Here is a 7,246-nt window from a genome sequence, read left to right on the forward strand (position 1 = left end):
AGCTGCACAGCCAAATTAAAGTCCCTAAAATCAGTATTTGAGTTAGATACTGTATCTACACCTATGAAAGATTATCACATTTTCTCATGCCAGGAATATTTAAGTGGTCCTGGACCACCATATCAGTATCACTTGACAGCTGGTTAGCGATACTTATTCCCAGGCCATGCCCAGATACTGAGTCAGAACCCCTGAGCATGGGCCCATTAGTGGAGACCTTAATGAAGCCTGTCAAGAGAGCCTGGTGTACCTTACATTTGAGGCCCAGGTCTCACTGTTGGACGTTGCTGCTTACATTTTACAAAGGACTCTTAAAGTCTTCCAGATTTGGAGTGATCTGCCCACAGTGAGTATGAGTTCCAACCAGGTGGGAGCACAGCCCAGTCTTTCCTATTGGTGGAAACTTGGCACAGAGAATGAAGGATACTAATGGCTGTTTCTATGGAAACAGCAAGAGAGTCACTTCAGTTATTCAGGAGGTAAACACTCACCAAACTTGAGTTTTGTGCCATGCATCAAATGTCAGTGTCTCCTCAAATGCTTACATGGAAATTCTACTCCCCACAGTAGTGGTGTCAGGTAAAGGGGTGATTGGGGCATCAGCCAGAGCCTTCATAAATGGGGTGAGCGCCCTTATAAGAGAGCTACTCCTTTCATTTCCTGTGGACATCAAGGAACATCACAGACAATCAACCAAGAAGCAGCTGCCTTTTGACACAAACATGGGATCTGCCTTGATACTGGACTTCTAGCCGCCAAAACAGCAGGCAGTACATCTGTGTTGCTTCTAAGTCACCAGTTTGGGCGATTCATTATAGTAGTCCCAGAAGACTAAAGTACTCTGCATAAATATGTCTTCTCCTCTCTTGCTTGTCATAGGCTGTGCTAGGGAAGCATTCTGAAAATCAGATCAGGTAGGATAAGCAGCTCTCACCATCAGTAAGTTCCAGAGAAGAAGCTGAATCCTGCTAAGTCTTTCTCCAAACCCCTCACAGCTTCCCTGGGGCACATGTACACACTCAGCAATTCTACGCTTCCTTGTGGCAGAAAGACCAGGAAACCAAGGGTGAATTCGTATGCATCAGCAAATGAAATCACTCTGCTCCAGGGCTGAGAGTCCACCTCTACAGCTCACCCAACACCCCAGATCACTTCTCCCTCTCCTCCCTCTCAAAAAACCACCAACTTTCCCCTTTCTCCTTCTGAAACAGGGAAAACAAGTTCTTGCCAAATTGGACATGTTGAGTCTCCCTCTTTTAATACCTTTCCAAGGAAGCAGGGCCCTAGGTGGGTTGTGATGCCAGGAGCAAGATGAATTGCCAATTGGAAGCTTAGCAATATTCAATGAGGATTATCTTAATGCTATGGATGCCTTCAGCCAGCTCCCCACACAGAACATGTACACGCCCTCGAAACTGGCTTGGGATTACCAGCAACCATCCAAATCGATGGCTGAGTTGATTTGCAGGCTCTGGGTGACGTGTCCTAGAATGTCTGTGAAGTCAAGCAGCAGAAGGTGATAGTCTGAGATTATTGGTTTGTAGGTTATCTACAGTTTCTCAGCTATTATTATGCACTTTGTATTTGTTAAATATTTTGCTATTTCTTTTCATTTAAGGACAAAAAAAATTTTACTACTTGATTTATAGATTCAAAGAGATATAAGGTAGATAAGATTGTCCTAAATATAAAGGCAATCTGTCACTCTACAGTTTAAAACCTGTGATTGGTTCTCAGTTGCTTTTAGAATGGAGCCAGAGGTCCCAGCCTGGTTTACAAAGCACTCTGTGGCTGACCATGGTCCACTCCCAATGTCTGGTGCTCCTATACACCTCTGCCTAGGTTGGGCAGTGCTCAACCAGTGCCCAGAAAGTCCCAGATCTTTACACACTTCATCCCTCTGCAACTGTTAGGCTCCCAGCCTAAAATCCTCCCCACCCCCACAGTACTAACCATCTTCCTCTCATCCCCCCAAAACTTCTTTGAGAATGTATCCCTTGACTTTCAATGAGTATTTTCCAAAGCTGACCTTTCCAACACTACTTTTCACACTGGTTCACAACTGTCTACTTACTTCTGTGTCAACTCTAAAGACAGGAGCTTCATGAGTGTCTCATCAAGACAAATCACAGTGCTAAGCAGATAATAAGTACTCACAACATCATTGTTAAACGAATGAACGATCACCTCAGTCTGTTTGTTTATTGCACTATAGGGATTGAACTCAGGATCTGTGCATTCTAGGAATAGATACTACCACTGAACTAACAGCTTCAGCCCTTTTATTTTTTACCTTAGTTTGAGATGGTCTTGCTAGGTTGCCCACACTGGCCTGCCTTTGCTTATTCCAAATAGCTAAGATTATAAACATGGGTCATGTATGCCCAATATTTATATTCCCTGCAAACTCTGGATAGAACCAATGCGATGAAATATATGGTTGTTTTTGTCCAATATCCTTGAAAAGCCAGTCCTACCCCCATGGACTCTTCAGGCCCAACATGGTCAGAGCATCTCAAGGTTACCAAACCCTATTCCAAAACTTTATTTAGATGAGTCTTTTTCTTTATCTAGCTACATTAACCAAATTTGAGATTCTTGAGCTCAGTAATGAGGTTAGATCAAACTCTGGTATTAGTTCTAGGCTGGAACTGTCTAAAAACTAAGTTTAATTCAGAGCTTTCTAATATAAGGCCATATGTTCTATGTATTTGGAGATATTGCATGCATTACAGAAAACTCAAAGGCAAATAAAAGCTGATGAAAAATAGGTAACTGTGATGGTTAGTGTTGATTTTCAGTGACAGGATCTGGAATCCCTTAGGTGGCAAGTCTTCAGGCACACCTATGGGGCATCATTAAGATGTGGTCAGCCTCTGTCCATAACCTTTGGGAGGTTATCGAGATTAATTGAGATAGATTCATCCAGAAGGAGGGCAACACCATTCCTAGGCTTGGGTCCTGAACTCCATAAAAAAGGAAGAAGTGACCCCTAAGGTTCGGGAAACATCACAGAAGAAGAGGCAGAAAGAATGTAAGAGCTGCCAGATAAGAAACATGCCATCAAATGCTATCTTCTGGACATAGTTGACCATTATTGTTGCTGGAGGGCATCTCTCCAGGTTCCCCCAAGCCCCGCAGTCCCACAATCCACTTATAAAATAATCACCCAGACGCTTATATCACTTATAAACTGTATGGCCGTGGCAGGCTTCTTGCTAACTGTTCTTTTATCTTAAATTAACCCATTTTTATAAATCTATACCTTGCCACGTGGCTGGTGGCTTACCAGAGTCTTGACATGCTGCTTGTCCTGGCAGTGGCTGCAGTGTTTCCCTCCTTCTTCCTGTTTTGGTGTCAGAAGTGGGATACAGTCAATAAGACTGATTCAGATAAAATAGTTTATAATACATGTAAAAATATACATAGGCTTAAAAGACAAATATATATATATACCATTATATAAACAAATAGTATCTAAAAATAAATTGTTTAAAAAAACAGTAAAGGTAATAAGCCACGTAAAGATGACTATCACACACGAAATCTTGATTATGTTCTTTGATATTTGTAACTAAAGAAAAACATTTGATTATAAAAGCTGTTCAGTTATGCCAAAATGTAAATTTTAAAGGTACCTTGACTTCAAAATTTGGATATAAGGATATGTTACTTTGGAAAAGAGGTTCTGCTTTTGTTTCCACAGAAAGCCAGAGGCTGTGGATTTGTTCCAGATTAAGATACATCAGGTTTCACCAGCCAAGACCACCTGAAAGGTCTCCGATGACACCATGGCCCAGATGATCCAACATCCAGAGCAGTTTCAAGGCAACTGGTTCACACAATACAGCCTCACAGACTACCCCATAGGCCTAAAATTTTCTTTGCGTCCCTATAAGATACAGCGCCCCCCTCCAGCAGGAAGTAGTAAGAGATGCTACGCCCAAATTCCCAAATATACCAAGCTGGCTTTAGAGGTGGAATTGGCTCACTCCTTCTCTGAACCCAGACATATTGTTTAAAAATATATGGTTAAGAGATTCTTGTGTCCCAAATCAGAAGAGCACTCTGGTGTGGGACAGAGAAAAACCAATATTTTTATTTAAAACAGGTTGATTATAAATGTGATCTCTTTCTAAAAAAGAAAAGGGGATATGATATAGATATATAGGAGGATATGGAGATGATAAGATAAAAGGGTAGATTAATGAACCTACTTTTAAAGAACAACTTGTTTAAAATGTTTTACATTGGTGTAAATTTTAGTTTATTGATACAAACTTGAAGTTAATTTTGTTATACTGTATATATATATATTTCTATTCTTGTTTGAGGTATTATGTTTATGTAACTCATTTAAAATTGTAATGGATAATTAAAAATAGATTAATAATTAGTCATCTATGATAATCATATTTGTAGCCATGTTAGTTAAGTCTTCTAGGTATACATAGATATATTTCAAATAGATAGATAATCTTCAAACACTTCATAGACCTAGAGAATATGGCATTTAAATAACTTAGAATTCTGTTGACGTGAGACACAATTGCTCCTGGCTGCACCAATTTGATCCCGAGAGAATGTTGGGCTTCTAAGACATTTCCATTTGGAAGTCTGTCTTCTTGGCACTAAATGGCCTACTGGGCAAAGAACTGCCCTTGCCTTAACGGCTGACAGTACAAATACAATGCTGTCCTTTCTGGACAAGCGGGACACAAGGAAAGCAACCACTATACTCTGCCAACACAGGGTAAGATGGTCTTTCAGAATTCCTTCCTGCCTCTAAAAATGGTCTGTCAGATACTCTAGGCCTGTAGCCAGCTTGAATGCACCAACAATGCTGAAAAATATTAGGTGACTGTCCAGGTTGCCAGCTGTCTTGGTCTACTCTTGCAAGATTCCCGAAAGTTGCTTGCATCCATCTACCATTTCTCAGGTACCATTATGTTCCTTCTCAGGTCTTTGATGTGGTTAAAGACTAGATAGTTGTAATTTCCTCAGTTATGATAAAAGATAAGTTAGACATAAAACCTTAAACTCACAAATATAAGATAGATAGGACATCTTCTTTAATATTGTAACTGTAATTCTTGCTCGATAATTGTTTTGTTATATGTAATTTTACCATGTTAAAGTTAAAACCTTCCTTTTTTAAAAAAAAAAAAAAAAAAGAAGAAGAAAAGGGGAAGTGCTGTGGATATCACTCTATTTAAATAAAACACTGATGGCCAGTGACCAGGCAGGAAGTATAGGCGGGACAAAGAGAGAGAAGAATTGGGGAAACAGGAAGAAGGGGGAGAGACACTGCAGCCACCGCCAGGACAAGCAGCATGTAAAGACGCCGGTAAGCCACCAGCCATGTGGCAAGGTATAGATTTATAAAAATGGGTTAATTTAAGATAAAAGAACAGTTAGCAAGAAGCCTGCCACGGCCATACAGTTTATAAGTGATATAAGCGTCTGAGTGATTATTTTATAAGTGGATTGTGGGACTGCGGGGCTTGGGGAACCTGGAGAGAAGCCCTCCAGCAACACATTATACTCATGAACTCACTGCAGCTATGGTTACCAAGACCAAGCCAAGAAGAGCAGTCAACACTGTAACAGGCAGCACTAATTTGGCTCAGAGACAGAGAGAGGGAGGGGAGGAGAAGGGGGAGGGAGAGTACATGAAGTTTCAGGGAGAACATGTTGGAGGTGCCTGGGGTAGTGGGGGGGGGGAAGTGGGGTGGATATGATCAATACGCAATGTTTACATGTATTAAATTGCTAAAGAATAAAATAAAAGATAATTTTAGAAGACAGGAGGAGGCAAGCTGGCTTGAGCATCCACCTCTGTCTGCTTCCTGACAGTAGAGGCAGCCTGACCAGATTCTGCCATCAGGGTGTTCCCACCAGGATGGACTAGACCTTCAAGCTGAGATTCCAAGTAAACCCTCTCTCCCTTAAGATGCTTTCGTCGGGATATTTTATCACAGCCGTGAGAAAAATGGCTGACACGGAAGTGAAAGATGGTCCCCAAATACTGACCATCAGCACAATTCTCCAGAGACTATTGGTAAGCCCACTTTTTTTTTCCCGAGACAGGGTTTCTCTGTATAGCTTTGCACCTTTCCGGGAACTCACTCTGTAGCCCAGGCTGGCCTCAAACTCACAGAGATCCGCCTGGCTCTGCCTCCCGAGTGCTGGGATTAAAGGTTGCGCCACCACCGCCCGGCTAGTAAGCCCATTTTTTTAACCTAATATTAAGTGAACCTTCAAGACAAAGGCATTTGCAGCTGATAGCATACAATGTGTTACTTAACATGTGTTTTTATCTACCACTAAATAACACCAAAGGCTTTTACAGAACTGAAGTCTTTTTATGAGGCTCCCAGCTCCAGAGGTGACAGAAGTAAACTGATTATTAAAAAAAAAAAAAAAAAAAAAAAAAAAAAACCAAGTGAAAAGGTCCATGGTTCCAGCTAGTCTCAGAAAAATCTAAAAATCTGCTACACCATTCACAAGAATAGCCGAAGCTGAGAGACACCAGTTGCTTGCCTTGAAGTGTGCCCTTAAGGTTCTCATAGTTCCAGCCTGGCCTACTTACCAAGCCAGTCTGGCCTCCATATGCTCTGGAATTTATAATCACTGTTGTGTGTCTCTACAAAACTCCTCCGAAGGGCTGAGGAGATGGTCCAGATGGCTCAGTCAGCAAGTGCTTGAAGACCTGAGTTTGGATCCCCAGTAACCACATAAAAAACAGGACACAACAGCACATGCCTGGAATGCCGTCACTTGGAGGTAGAGACTGGAGGATACCTGGAGCTTTCTGGGTTGCCAATCTAGCTGAATCAGTAAATTCCAAGTTCAGAACGAGATCTTCTCAAAAAATAGAGTAGAGACTGGTTTAGGAACATTGGCCTCTGACTTCAACATACATGCACATGTGAGTGCACACACACACACACACACACAAAGAACATGTACACACAGAAAATTTTAAAATATCCTGTTATGATCACTCACTACAATCTTCTCTTTTTTATTAGGTCAATTTATGTAACTCTACCCATGTGCTCTTCTGTACATTTACATTTTTTGTATAGACAACCAATCCTTTTCTGATGGAGGTGTAGGTAGCTCCACTTATTTTTCCAATAAAAACAACAGTGAATTCCCTTCACATGTATCCTTATGCACATGGTTCTTGGATGAACTTCTAGATGTAGAGGGATAGTAAAAGACAACACACATTTAAAAT

This window comes from Peromyscus leucopus, chromosome 19, assembly GCF_004664715.2.
Source record: "Peromyscus leucopus breed LL Stock chromosome 19, UCI_PerLeu_2.1, whole genome shotgun sequence".
Taxonomy (NCBI): domain Eukaryota; kingdom Metazoa; phylum Chordata; class Mammalia; order Rodentia; family Cricetidae; genus Peromyscus; species Peromyscus leucopus.